The sequence below is a fragment of the Peromyscus californicus genome, unplaced genomic scaffold, assembly GCF_007827085.1.
Source record: "Peromyscus californicus insignis strain IS unplaced genomic scaffold, ASM782708v3 Scaffold_27__1_contigs__length_724164, whole genome shotgun sequence".
NCBI lineage: Eukaryota > Metazoa > Chordata > Mammalia > Rodentia > Cricetidae > Peromyscus > Peromyscus californicus.
The window spans coordinates 258047-272538 of NW_026294537.1; the positions used below are offsets into that span (position 1 = coordinate 258047).

At 37.0% G+C, this 14492-nt stretch overlaps 1 long non-coding RNA gene across 1 annotated transcript in view; it reads right to left on the bottom strand.

Annotated features, from left to right (window-relative positions):
- Window positions 1–288: 288 nt before the first annotated feature.
- Window positions 289–14492, bottom strand: part of LOC128120194 (uncharacterized) — a 110536-nt gene continuing 96332 nt past the window's right edge. Inside the window, exon 2 of the long non-coding RNA XR_008221799.1 lies at window positions 289–485. This is a non-coding gene — a long non-coding RNA (uncharacterized LOC128120194). The remainder of the gene's footprint in view (window positions 486–14492) is intronic.

Here is a 14492-nt window from a genome sequence, read left to right on the forward strand (position 1 = left end):
TCACCAAATATCTTAGAGGGAAAGTCATTAATAATGAATATCACTAAAAATGAAAGTAAAAAGTGCTGGAAAAGTGTGATCAGTCTATAATATCAAAATGCTGGAACTTTGTCAAGCAGCAATGTTCACCATGTTTTCCACACCAATAATTTACAACATAGCTTGATGTGCTATGTATATGTATATAGTATTTGAAGTTCTATGTTTCTTCATGTCCTCATTAATTTCCCATTTGACACTTCATCTTGAAGTACTGCCTTCCAGGGATTATCTAGAGATGCCAGATAATATAATGGCAGTGAGATTTATTAAAAACAAAATAAAACAAACAGAAAACATTTCTGTTGTGTATGTGTAATGTGAATATGGGTTTTTAGGTCATGACAGATATGGGGAGACCAGAAGGCAACTTCGTGGGGTCTTCATATGGTCATCAAGGTCAGGTCCCAGACTTGCACAGACATTTCTCAATTGTCTTACTGGTCCTAAAATAAAATTAGTTGAAATATTACATCAGTAAAATATAACCTTCTTTTCAGATTGTAAACATATTGTCATCTAATAATAGAGGAAAACAGGACAATTTTGAATAATAGATCCTATTTGCAAATGGACATGATATACTGCTATCTCTTTTGTTTCCTTTTTAAGGAATGTATTTTTTCCCTTGAGGATTAAATGCTTGTTCATAACACTTTCACAGAACCACAATCTGATGCCATAGAATTGTCTCAGTGGTATAATTGCTGCTGAGCCTAATGACCCAAGTTCATTCTCTGGAAGACTCAAATTTCTCCAACAAATTGTTTACTTATTTTTATACTCAGGCTATGACATATGTACACTCTCACACCAGCACATACATAAATAATTTTTAAACCCAAATAAGTGTAATTGAGGTCACTTGCAGGCAAATGACTCTCTGGGTTTCATCTTCAGAACTCAAATAAGAGAAGTAGATAGTAGACACCTTTATGTTGTCCTCTCACTGCAACATACACATGATGGCACAGTTATATACACACAAACATGGTTCAGTTATTTTTAAATGGATAAACTTTACAAAATAAATAACCCAGTTATTGAGAATATATGAAATGATATCCAATTTTGTATTATTATTACAAAATTCCAGGAATTATTACTGTTCAACAGAACACCGATGGTGTCTTTTAAAATCTTATTTTGCCCTTTAATTCTCTGATTTGAAGATAGGTCATTTAAAAAACACATCTTAGCTGGGCTTAGAGGTACATGCCTATAATCCCAGAACTTGCAAGACAGTGAGAGTCCAATCTCTTTGAGTTTGAGGTTTGAGGTCAGCTTAGTTCAAACAGTGAGTTCCTGGACAGCCATGGCTATGTAGAGTTACCTGTCTCAAAAAATTCCAAAAAAGAAAAGGCGTATATTGAACTATAGAACTTTTATTTTTTTTTCTTGGTTTTTCTAGACAGGGTTTCTCTGTGTAGCTTTGCGCCTTTCCTGGGACTCACTTGGTAGCCCAGGCTGGCCTCAAACTCACAGAGATCTGCCTGGCTCTGCCTCTCGAGTGCTGGGATTAAAGGCGTGTGCCACCACTGCCCGGCATTAGAACTTTTCTTATATAATCTGACTCGACACTGACTGGTTTCAACAAATCAGGTTTGTTATCTTTACTCACATCAAGAGAATTATGTTAATAATTAAAATAAAAAGCAAAGTAGAGAGTCCATTCACAGAGGGATAGAAAGCCATTGAATCCTTTGACAGCCATCGAGATAGGACTTTCATGACCTTCAAGTGATAGAAGACAGAATGTTTTATTATGATATTTGAGAGCTGGAGAGTTTACTGAATAGTCATTCTCCTCTTGCACACCCAAGTTTGGTTCCTAGTGTCCACATCAGATGCCTCAGTACTATCTGTATTTCTAGGTCCAGGGGGTTTGATGTATCCTTTGGGCTTCCTAATTTAGAAGATATACAAAAGGTAAAAAGGCAGATATACATGTGATTCCATATTTTAAAAATGGTTTTCTTCATGTATGTTATTTTCAAAAGAAATAAAATTTAGCTGTGTAAGTGTAGCCAGTGTATATCAAGTGCATTCCAGGTACCAGTTGAAGTCATAAGAGAGTGTGTGATCCCAGCTGCCTATAGTTACAGACAGTACTGAGCTGTCTTTTGGGGGATGGGAATGAGCAGTCAATATTCTGTGGTGTTGAGCCATCTATTCAGCCCCATGAACATGTCATTACAGCAGTAAGGTGTGAATGGATGATCCTGATTTCATCTTTACCTCAACTCTAATCACCCAAAAGAAATACAAGATTGATGGCTTCCAAAACTAACTTAGACATGGTTCTTAAAGAAGTTTCCAAGCCCAAATCTTCACAAAATGAGAGACAAATACAAAAAATAATCAAGAATGTCATTGACAATACAAGTCTTAAAAAGTGTCTGACTTCTGGATCAAGGCCACAAGACTTGAGTTTATCTCCAATGCCAAAAATAGAGGAGCAATGTGAGCCCACAGGGACAATTGTCAGATGTAGATGTATCCAACCTTCTTATTAAATAATAAACACAGAACCAATGCAAAGAAGAAAGCCAAGAGGTCAGAGCTAAGAGCTAAAACCTTACCCTTCCTCCTGCGGTGGTCCTACCTCTCCGAACCAGAGCTACCCCTGTGTTAAAGTCTTTATATAGAGTTCCTGTCCTGCCTTCTCATTGGTTGTAAACCCAACCACATGACCGCCTCCTCACAGCCTGTCTGTATAGGCCTCCAGGTTTTCCATGATTGGTATTAAGATTAAAAGCATGTGTATCCAATAATGGCTGTATCCCTGAACACACAGAGACTTACCCAGCTCTGCCTACCAAGTGCTGGAATTACAAGCGTACGCTACCACTGGCCTGGTTTCCTATGGCTTGCTAATAGCTCTGACCCCCGGGCAACTTTATTTATTAACATACAAATAATATTTTAATACAAATAAAATATCACCATATTTCCCCTTTTCTATTTTAATAAAAAGGAAAAAAAAGAAAAAGCTTATAACTAATATAAGAAAAACTATATACAAAAGTACAATAACTATATACAATATATACAAGTAATAAATACCTAAACAATGTCTAGCCCATTTGTATTTGACAAATTCAGAGAAAATAATTTCATTATCTATCCTATTTTGGTAAGTCCAAAATGTATCCTAATTAATCTTCAACTATAACTAACTAAACTTCAACTATAACTAACTAATCTTCAACTCCCTCAGAGACCCAAGAAGGAAATAATATTAGCTAACAAAAATAAAAACAGGAAGTGCACATAAGCAACTTCCAAAAAATTTGTGAGTTGACAGAAACAGACAGCTGTCTGGACAGTCACCTGAGGTTTCTCCGAAGTGCTGGGGCATCATCTTCAGCCTATAGGCTTAGCATATCTGACAGACTCATTTGTGAAGTAGGATGTACACAAGGTCAACAGTTCAACCTCACATTGAGTGAGAGTAGTCCATGTACCAGAAACACCTGAATTCCGCTAGTGTCATGTCATGATTCAGGATTTTAAATTCTGGAAATTGTTGATGGTTTTTTAATTCAGCTGTCCATTCTTCTTGGCTGTGTATATATGGCTTCATCTCAGCATCCCATTCTTCTCCATATCCCTCCATCAAATGCCAGTCTACTATTGAGAGGCGTGAGCTTAGTTACTCTTCAAGAATAACTGTTTCAGCTGCTGTTCCATTGCACATCAGAGGCCATTGGCCCACTGCCTGTTCAGCTGCCTTCGAAGAAAAGGGCACTGTACCTTTTTTGAATTGCGAAGGCCACTTCAGGGATGGTGCCATATTGTCCTGGCCTCTGAAGATGCCTTTTGATAAAGCCATAACCACACTTGTTTTGGCAAGAATCAGTAATCCTTTGTTTTATGTCCTGTCTGTCCATTTTGTCCTGTTGATTCGAGGATACTTTGTTGTCCAGTGGCTAACTTTTGTCACAATGAAAGTTAACTCCATATGCAGTTTCTTCAATGCCCATATTTTCTCTGAAGTAGATTGGTACTGCCAGGAGCCGACATGTCTCATAGTCATAACAAAAAAGAAAAATTTTCTAAGTTATTAAAACATTTTAAATGCCATATTCTGTAGATCTCTGAAGGGTTTGAAGATAACCTGTCTATCTAAAATATATCTACTCAATCTTGAAAACATACCTAATATAACTACAAGTTCTATTATAATATCTAACTACTAACTTTCATTTCTTTATATCCTAATAGTTGGTAATAACATTCAAGGATCAGAAAATTGCATTACATTGTTAGATGAAAGGTACAATTAGAAAAATATATATAACATTTTCTAACAATATCAATTTCAATATATATAATTTGTATACAATATAAAACAATCCAATCCAATGTAAAGTATTTACATTTTTCTTTTCTTTCTTTCTTTCTAATAAGAACCTTAAATCTAATCTCCTTTGCTTAGCCTTTTTCCTAACCCTTGACAACAACTTGTAACCAACCCCCCTAATCAATGAAAATTATCCCAGACCCAAAACCCATTAAAAGACCAAAAAAAACCAACCGCCCCACACCACCTCTTTGGGAATGTGGGCGTCGTATTCTTGAAATTGCTTCCTGCTGGGTATGGGCGAAGGTATCTTTATCCTGAAAGAAAAATTTTAGGTTAATTGTCAAATTCTAGGAAAGGTAAATATATCCTTCGTTATCCAGTCTGTGTATAATGCCAAAATTCAGGGTTTATCTCAAATCCTTATTCAAGTAGTCTTTGAGACTGGATCATCTCAGCTAGCTCTTCTCAAAATTGCTCTGAGCACTTTGTAGTTCAAAGCTGATCTGTAGATGATGTCTGTCAGCTTAGTGATGTTATTATTGTCCACGTGGAATTGTTGTTGTTGTGGGGCCCCATCTTCTTCCTGGAGACTTCAGTTGATGTTAGGCCAAACCGTGATTTCCTGCAAAAAGCTGATAAGAGACTCGAACACAAAGACTATATATGCAACTTTTTAGAATTAGTTAGTACTCTATATGACCACTTATATCTTAACAAAGTTTAAAATGTATATATATTTATATATATTGATCTTGTAAATTTTGATATAAAATTCATACTTTAAGAAAAGTTTAAAGAATCAGAATAGAATCAAAAAGTTGAGATTCGTAATAGAATAGTCCCTTAATTAATTTGGCTTTTCTCCTGTCCCATAGCAGAAGATGGCTCTTTTCTTCTGGCATGATACAGGGAGTTTGCATTTTCCTTTTAACAACATGCTTGAGTTTAAAGAAGGAGAGAGCCATTCTCCAACTCCAAAGTCAGCTTTAAATTTTAATTGAACTGGGACTATTAGAAGTTAAATAGTGTTAAATCTTTAAAGAAAAGCAGAAACAAACATTTAGGAAGACATAAAATTTTTTTTAGATAACATACCCATACGCCATTTCACTCTGTTTCTTAGGATAGATGATTTGTTCCTTTTCTTCAGTTGTCTCATTTGTCCAGTGTTCTTCAAATTCGTTAACCTTCATTCTCCTAAAAGACAAAAACAAAAACCTTTCCCCAAGGTTTTTTGGGGATGTTCCTTTTTGACAAGTTATCTGATTAAATGAAAAGGCATGTGTTACTGGTGTAAGTTAGTTTAAATTGGATGTTTACGATAGTTGATGAACTATCACCTCCTCTAATTAAGAGGTCTCTCTTGTTCAAATCGAACCTTTATCAATTTTGATGGTACCCACAGCTTATCTTCTCCTGTAGAAACGAAAGCAAAACCTCGTCCCCAATGTAACACATATCCTGGTTTCCATTCTGAGGTCAGCACATCCTTAAAGTATATAGGTTGATTTAATTCTGTAGTTTTTTCTATTATCCAATGTCTCTCTGCAGCTGTTGTTCCTTTCTCATTGGCATTGAGAAAATTCAAAGTTAATAGAGCATTATGTAGTCTATTTCTGGGGGTTTTTGTTACTCCTTTTTGTTTATTTAGCATATCCTTTAGAGTTCTGTTTGATCTTTCTATAACTGCTTGACCTGTAGGATTATGTGGTATACCTGTATCATGGTTTATATTATAATAAGCAAAAAACTGTTTCATTTTAACAGAGACATATGATGGAGCATTATCAGTTTTGATTTGTGCAGGTATACCCATAATGGCCATAACTTCTAGCAAATGAGTGATTACAGAATCAGCTTTTTCAGAACTCAAAGCAGTTGCCCATTGAAATCCTGAATAAGTATCGATAGTGTGGTATACATATTTCAGTTTTCCAAATTCTGCAAAGTGAAACACGTCCATCTGCCAGAATTCATTCCTCTGAGTACCCTTTGGGTTACATCCTGCTGGTAATGGTGTTTGATTGTAGAAGGAACAAGTAGGACATTTCTTTACTATTTCTTTGGCTTGTTGCCAGGTTATGGAAAAATCCTTTTTTAAACTTTTACTATTTACATGATATTTTTTATGAAATTCTGAGGCCTCCAGCACATTTCCTATCAATAATTTATCAATCTCATCATTGCCTTGTGCTAGAGGGCCTGGCAGACCAGTATGGGATCGGATGTGAGTTATATATAAAGGATGACTCCTTTTTCTGATTGTATCTTGTAATTTGAATAAATAATGAAGTTAATTCTGAAGCATCGTGGATAAATTCTGCAGTCCTCAATATGTAATACTACTCTTTCAGCATACTGAGAGTCAGTTACTATATTGAGAGGTTCTGAAAAAATCCATTAATACCAACAGAATAGCATACAATTCCTGATTTTTGAACTGAATTATAAGGACTTTGAACCACTTTACTTAAATCTTCTGATTTGTAACCTGCCTTTCCTTGTTTGTTGGCATCTGTATAAAATGTGTGAACTCCAGATATGGGTTTTTTCCTCACAATTCGAGGCAAGATCCAATCAGCTCTCTTTATAAGATCAATTCTATTGCTTTTAGGATATTTGCTGTTAATTTCACCCAAAAAATTACTACAAGCTTTTTTGCCAAGCTTCATTTTCTATCCATAATTTTTCAATGTCCTCCTTAGTTAAAGGTATGACAATTTCTGCTGGGTCTATTCCTGCTAATTGACGAAGTCTCAATTTTCCTTTCCAAATCAAGTCAGAGATTTTTTCCACATAAGTTTTTAATTTTTTATTTGGTTTATTTGGTAAAAATATCCATTCCAATATAATATCTTCCCTTTGCATTAATATTCCTGTTGGGGAATGCCTAGAAGGTAAAATAACCAAAATGCAATCCAGCTTTGGATCAATACGATCTATGTGCCCTTCATGTACTTTCTTTTCTACCAAGGTCAATTCTTTCTCAGCTTCAGGTGATAATTCTCTTGGACTATTTAAGTCCTTATCACCTTCTAAGGTTTTGAACAAATTATGCAGTTCATCATTTTTTACCCCAACAATAGTTCTTAGATGAGAAATGTCTCCAAATAATCTTTGAAAGTCATTAAGAGTCTGTAGTCGATCTCTCCTAATTTGCACTTTTTGAGGTCTAATTTTTTGAAGTTCTATTTTATATCCTAAATAATTAATAGAATCTCCTCTTTGTACCTTTTCTAAAGCAATTTGTAATCCCCAGCAAGGCAAAATTTTCTTTACTTTTTCAAACATTCTTTCTAAAGTATCTGCATTTGAATCAGCTAATAAAATGTCATCCATATAATGATAAATTATAGATTTAGGAAATTTTTTACGTACCACTTCTAATGGCTGTTTTACAAAATATTGGCACAAAGTTGGGCTATTCAACATTCCCTGTGGGAGAACCCTCCATTGAAATCTTTTAACCGGTTGAGAATTATTATAAGTAGGCACTGTGAAAGCAAATCTTTCTCTGTCTTTTTCTTGTAAGGGTATTGAAAAGAAACAGTCTTTTAAATCAATAACTATGAGAGGCCAGCCTTTTGGTAACAGAGTAGGTAAAGGAATTCCAGATTGTAAAGAGCCCATTGGCTGAATTACTTTGTTAATTGCTCTAAGGTCTGTTACCATTCTCCATTTACCAGATTTTTTTTTTTATAACAAATACAGGAGAATTCCAAGGGCTGGTTGATTCTTCAATATGATGAGCATTTAACTGTTCTTCCACCAGCTCTTGTAAAGCCTGGAGTTTCTCTGTTGTTAAAGGCCATTGCTGAACCCATACAGGCTTGTCTGTTGACCATTTTAAAGGTAGAGCTGTTAATGTTTTTGGAAGATTATCAGTTGTTGTGCCCTGTTCTTGTATGACATGGATGGCTGGTGAGCACTCATTAGAATAATATCTTTTAATATTTCTCTCAGAAACATGTACTAATTTATGATTTGTTTCTGAGATTGGAGGGATATTAATCTGAGTATTCCATTGTTGTAACAAGTCTCGACCCCACAGGTTCATAGCTATGTTAGCCATATATGGTTTTAATTTTCCTTTCTGTCCTTCTGGACCTATACATTCAAGCCATCTTACACTTTGTTTCACTCTAGATAATGTCCCAATTCCTAAGAGTTGAATGTTTACCTCCTGAAGAGGCCAAGTTGGATGCCAAAATTCTGGTGCAATTATGGTAATGTCAGCACCTGTGTCTACCAGACCAGACAACAAAACACCATTTATTTTTATTGTTAGTTTTGGTCTTTGTTCATTAATAGAAGTTTGCCAAAAAATTTTCTTTATGTTTTTTCCTGTATTTCCTATTTTCTCTGTTTCATCATCTCGACTAACATGATTTATTCCAATAGACATTTGGTTATTTAGTTGCTTTGAGTAGGGGTTTCCTCTACAACTGCAGGAAAGGTTTGAACTGGATTTACTGTGGGGGCCTGCCTGAGGCCCCTCTGGGAGTTTCCCGAAGCTCGAGGCAGAGGGTTTCCCTGTCTGTCCCTTGTTGATCTACATTCGTTGGTCCAGTGTTTTCCCTTACCACACCTTCTGCATACTCCAGAAGGAAGGGGCATTCTGTTGCCAGTGTTCCTTGAAGAAACATTATTTCTAGGAATGACCTGTTTACAATCCCTTTTCAAATGTCCTTGCTTTCCACATCCAAAACATCTAACATTGCTCAAACCTTTTGAAATTGCTTTTCCTACCCACATATCATCATGGTCATAAGCCTCTACATTAACTGTATCTCTAATCCAATCTTCCAAAGGTGCAGATCTTGCCTTTATACGGCCTAATTATTCTTTTGCACGCTGCATTTGCATTCTCAAAGGCTAAAGATTCAATTATTATCTGACTAGCCTCTGAATTCGGGACCATTTTTTGTACTGCTGAAGTCAATCTTTGTAAGAAATCTGTGAAAGATTCTTTGGGGCCCTGTATAACCTTTGTAAATGACTCAGTTTTTTTTTCCTGGTTCTTCAACTCTGTCCCATGCATTCAAAGCTGCCGTTTTACATAGAAGTAGGGTTTGGACATCATATGAACATTGTGTTTGTACTGAAGCATATTGGCCTTCGCCAATAAGCTGATCCTGGCAGACTTGTATCCCGCTATCCCTCCATTGTCTTTCTATATTTTTAGCCTCATTACTGAACCACATTTTCCACTGGAGATTTTGTCCGGGTTCAAGAACAGCCTGTGCCAATTCCCGCCAGTCCTTTGGTAGAATCCTATTACAAGTTGACCAGGTGTTTAACATTTGCTTTACATATGGGGAGTGTATGCCATAAGATGCTATTGCCTCCTTAAATCTTCGTAAGTCTAACATTTCAACTGGAACCCAAGTATTTTGTTCATTCTCTTCATCAGGTAGCTGCTGTATGGCTACTGGATAAATTAAGGGTGATTGTGTGAAAACTGGCTTTCTTTCTGTAACCTTACAATCCAATTTTGAAACAACTTCACTATTTATTTCTTCTGTCTGAATTTGAATTTCTCTATAATTCATTTTTACCGGTTTAACAAGTTTTTCTAAAACTGTTATCCTGGCACTTAAGTTGACGATCTTTTTAAATAGTAAAATGAGGATAAGAAAAGTAATAAACTGAATAATTCGATCAATATTAATCTTTTCATATAGTTGTTCCATTGTCAGAGTGCCTAAAATTTCAAACAAAGCCCAATTTTCTTCCAATGTACACATAAAGCCCATTTTTTTTTTTAATGTAGAAAAAAATTCTCTTTTAAATAGATATGTTAATTGACTTAACAAGTCTGGGTAGAACAGTAGAATCCCAGGGAATTTCACAGCCACCTGGTGTTCGAGGTGTGAATCCAGAGAGAGAGAGAGAGAGAGAGAGAGAGAGAGAAAGTGTAGCCGCTTGAGCCGAGTCAAGCCTTGGCTTTACAGGCAGGGGCCCTGTTCAGCAGGGCAGGTCTGAGTTGTTTGTAGCAGTTGCAAGTAGCTCCAGCTGCGGGTCAGTCAGGCCTGGGCCCAAGCTAGGCAGCTGGGCCGCCCAGGCTGGAAACCGGACCTGCCGCCAAGCCAAGCCAAGCGGTTTTAATGAATTCTTGTCACGTTGGGCGCCAAATGTAGATGTATCCAACCTTCTTATTAAATAATAAACACAGAACCAATGCAAAGAAGAAAGCCAAGAAGTCAGATCTAAGAGCTAAAACCTTACCCTTCCTCCTGCAGTGGTCCTACCTCTGCGAACCAGAGCTACCCCTGTGTTAAAGTCTTTATATAGAGTTCCTGTCCTGCCTTCTCATTGGTTGTAAACCCAACCACATGACCGCCTCCTCACAGCCTGTCTGTATAGGCCTCCAGGTTTTCCATGATTGGTATTAAGATTAAAAGCATGTGTATCCAATAATGGCTGTATCCCTGAACACACAGAGACTTACCCAGCTCTGCCTACCAAGTGCTGGAATTACAAGCGTACGCTACCACTGGCCTGGTTTCCTATGGCTTGCTAATAGCTCTGACCCCCGGGCAACTTTATTTATTAACATACAAATAATATTTTAATACAAATAAAATATCACCATAGTCAGATGTACCCATGCTGGAGTTTATACCTCTTTTTTTTTTTTTTTTTTTTTTGGTTTTTCGAGACAGGGTTTCTCTGTGTAGCTTTGCGCCTTTCCTGGAACTCAGTTGGTAGCCCAGGCTGGCCTCGAACTCACAGAGATCCGCCGGCCTCTGCCTCCCGAGTGCTGGGATTAAAGGCGTGCGCCACCACCGCCCGGTGAGTTTATACCTCTTATAAGAAGAGAAGAGGAAATAGCAGGCATGAAGACTGACATGTCTGAATGGGATGGTATTCTGCTTTCTTGATGCTTGTAAAACTTTCAGTTAGGAGCCCTGAATGGGGGTGACTTCAGATGACATTGTCAGGAGATCCTGAGACTCAAACAGAAGTGACTCTAAGTCTGGGGCAATCAGGTATTTACAAAACACTGTAGAGTATGAAAAAATCATTAGGGAAGGAGTTTTGGGTGTGAAATCTCATGATCAAATGACCAGTGAAGAATGCTTGGGGTGTACCTGAGGACAAGCTAGTTTTTATTTTGCTCTCTGTATCTACTCAGTTGTAGTAAATCAGTGCACTCCAGGTCTTCTACTCTTTCCTGTTTTTTGACAACTACATGTAGCTGTCAGTGACAATTTCCTGTAGGCCCCAACTTTGTGTTCCTCACTTGGGCCTTAAAGCTTCTCATTCCCCCCCCCCGCCCCCGCCCCCCCCCCCCCCCCCCCCCCCCCCCCCGTCAAACCCTGTAAACTATGTTCCTGGTAGAAATAAGAATATTCTAAAAAGACATTTATTTCTCTCCCTTTGGCTAACAGCTAGTGAAATAGTGGACCACATTAAATTCTATTTTCACTTAGCATCACATTGTGGGAAAAGACTTGAATCCTCCAGATGAGAATGTGGGAGGATTTTAAAGATGGGAAGAATTAGTTACCTGGCTTCATTAGATTACTTAGTTTTGCATTTCTTTTGAATTCTAGCTAAGCCTCTTAGGACCCCAATGATGGATTAGTTATCTTATATTTTCTTTTATTGTTCCAAATTTGTCAATTTGAATAAATATCATGTTTTAAATTTTCATTAGTAATTTGCTTTTTCCCTTTTCTCTTTTCTTTTTTTGTAAAGAATAGTATTACTATGATTCCCTGGCTGGCCTGGAACACACACTATAGATTCTGCTGTCCTAGGACATCAGAGAGATCTGTCCACCTTGCTTCCAGAGTGCCTGCAATATAAATGGGCATGTTACTCAATGGATAACTTGGTTCATTTAATTGGCTTACTGAGGAAGATTAGCTGACCCTGGCTAGTTAGAGTAGCCAGGGCATATGTTCTGGCTATCTATCTCCAGTAACAGAAGAAGGTTTCTATCAAATGTAGCCTTTCTGCCTCTTTTCCAACTATGAGAAATTTTGTTATTCTTTATCATTGAGTCTGTTATAACTCATCAATAACCTGGGAAGAGTTCTTTCCTTATTCTGCAGATGATAAAACCCAGGCTCACAGAGATAAGTATTTTTTTTAATATAGTTAAGTATAATTGTTCATGTAACTCATCCCTTCATTCTAATGCCTCACTAAATGGATTTGAAGCAACCTAGGCTAGATATGGTGGCTTAGGGTTGTAATCATAATATGTAGAATGTGGAGGGAGGAATTTCAGGTTTTAAAGTCATCCAAAATGAGAATGGTCAATGGGATCTGGTGGGAAGAACACAGGACCAAATGAGACTGTGATTTGTTCTGGAGAGTGCCCATATTCTTCCCCGTAGCTCCAGAATTTCCGGGCCATGGCACCAGAAATTGTTGACTGAGGTATTTACCACCCCATGTTTTCTATTTTTGATAATGTTTTCTGTCCTCGATAATGTTTCCTATCCAAGGCAGCCTAGATCACTAAGGGTCAGACCTTTGTTGCTCATTAAAAAGTTCTCCTGTAGGTGGGAGAATTAACCTCAGGCAGAGATGAGCTTCCTTATTTCATTTCCAATACAATATGCTCAGCCCTGAAATCCCATAAACAACAAAGAGAAATGGACTCATCAGGTCTTATGAATATGTTTGAGCATACATATTCACACATGATTAACAAGGAAGAAATTGGAAGGGAAGAATTTGAGAAGGGATGGACAGAGGACAAGGAAGGGGGAAGTTGATGTAATGCATTTTAATTAAATTGTACTAAAGTAAATTTTAAATACAGAAGCTGCCTAGAATGACAGCTTAGTAGTTAAGAGCACTGGATATTGTTACAGAAGACACAGGTTCCATTCACAGAAATCATGTGATAGCTAACCATTTCTTGTAACTCCAGTTCCAAGTGATCTCATACCTTCTTCTGTCCTCTGCAGATACTGTGCACAGATGCCTGGAGGCAAACACCTATATAGATAAAATAAAGCTTAAAATGGAATTCTCTACAGTGATGACACAGCCCTTAGGTGGACAGTAGCATGGCTAATTAAAGTGCACTCTTTCTAGTCCTGCATGGAAGCAACTGTGTGGCCTACCTCTGAAACAGCATGCTCAGGGGCAAAAAGCAGCCTTATTCTGAGGTTAAAATAGCTCACCTAAGAGCAGCATTCACAGTGCTGATAGGTGATTTTCCTTGATTTTTTTTTGTATTTGTGTTCTCTGCCTTTTGTATGTGTGAATATTAAAGTAAATTATACATCTTTTGAAATTATTAACATATCTTTTAAGTGTAGATTATAATGTATTATCTATAAAATAGATTTTCTTTGTACTTGCAGTCTCCTGTCCCTATTTAAATTGAACAAACTATAACCTGGGTCTTGTAGCCTAAAAAGACATAATGATGGTATTATATATGGGATGCAAAATATGTTTGAGGCTAGCTCCTGTTTGAGTATTAGTCAGAGCTTGATGCAATGTGTTAATAAAGAAATTTTTGTTTATTAATCATTTAAATGTGTTGAGTGAAATCTCCTTAGGAAGGCATATTAATTCTAGAACAACTGTTATATCCAGCCTTTTAGAAAATGTTTCTGACACAAGTTCTCTTTTCCTATATTGACTCAGTTGGCCTTCATTCTAGCTTATTGGTCTCCAGAGCAATGACCTTACTTTACTCTTGATAAAATCAAGTAAATTCTTAAATTCATGGGCTGTTTCACCACTGAGTTTTAAAATTACCTTTTTGTTTCCTGTAATCAAATATCTATTGCAGTCACAGGAGAAGGATTTGTGTGTAGAACATGGCTTCGGCCTTCATATCAGAATAGAGTGAATTGTTTATTGTGTATATTGCTTGGGGTAAATATTGTAAGGCACTCATATTATACTGGAGGTACAACTATGAAAAGGACCTAATTGTGTCAGGGTTAATTTTTTTTAAATTTTCCAGCATATGTTAATTCATGTCATGTGAATGAAGGCAGACCAGATTGGTAAGTAAACAATTGTGGGAGGTTAGTGAACATTGAATTTCCAAACTGGTGACTCTCATCTGCAGATACAGGTCAGAGGTTGGAGACACAGGACATTAGCTGTAGCTGTGTGTATTAGTTTACAGATCTCAGCAGCTAACATTTCACATGGGTCA